General features: G+C 40.1%; 1 protein-coding gene across 1 annotated transcript in view; it reads right to left on the bottom strand.

Annotated features, from left to right (window-relative positions):
- The window catches only part of SHISA6 (shisa family member 6), a gene marked incomplete at its 5' end in the record, with an annotated part of 254,661 nt that overhangs the window by 252,762 nt on the left and 1,224 nt on the right, over positions 1 to 675 (bottom strand). The window lies entirely within an intron of this gene.

The following is a 675-nucleotide window of genomic DNA, read 5'->3' as shown; positions in this document are numbered from 1 at the left end:
GGGGGGGCTCATGAAAGAAATCTAAATAAAACACATCTTCCCAAATAAATAAAAACTGCATCACTCATCCCTTTTTCTTTGTAAAAAGCTAAAACTTCTTCCCTGAGACTGAAGTTCAGCCTTAAAAATATGGTCAGTGGTTTTAATTGTTTTGATTAAAATGACTTAGTTAAAATATTTTTATATTATCTGCTAGAGATACGGGCTTTCCCCACTCACACTCACAACTGTTCTTATAAAGAAGCTCCACACCAAATTTTATGTTCAAACATAGGAACCTCTTGGATTTGTAGCACACAAGATGCACACATCATTTGGAGGGACTCTTTCAGCCAAAAAATAAATATGAACTGAGAGAGCACATGCATCTGTCCAAAAGGAGAATCGTTATGGAAGCCCGAGCTTTGGCTTTTAAACAGGATTTTCTCTGCCACATCAGGAGCGTTTTCTCTTATTAAAGCTGTTAAAACAGCGATGTGTAAAACCACTGAGAAAAGGATATCAAACTACTTCCCCAGCCACCAGCCAGAAAGGACAGACTGCTGGCCTGGGTTATCCAGATTTAGCAGGGGAAAAAAATTAAAAAAGAAGGAAAGATAAAGAACACTCCCTGATACCACCGCTTTCCTGAACACTCCGTGCAAACACAAGGCAAAGGCGCCCGCCGGGAGGACG

This window comes from Egretta garzetta, unplaced genomic scaffold, assembly GCF_000687185.1.
Source record: "Egretta garzetta isolate BGI_Z169 unplaced genomic scaffold, ASM68718v1 scaffold589, whole genome shotgun sequence".
Taxonomy (NCBI): Eukaryota; Metazoa; Chordata; class Aves; order Pelecaniformes; family Ardeidae; genus Egretta; species Egretta garzetta.
The sequence above is the reverse complement of the archived record's forward strand: the minus strand, read 5'-3'. Positions and strand labels throughout refer to the sequence as shown.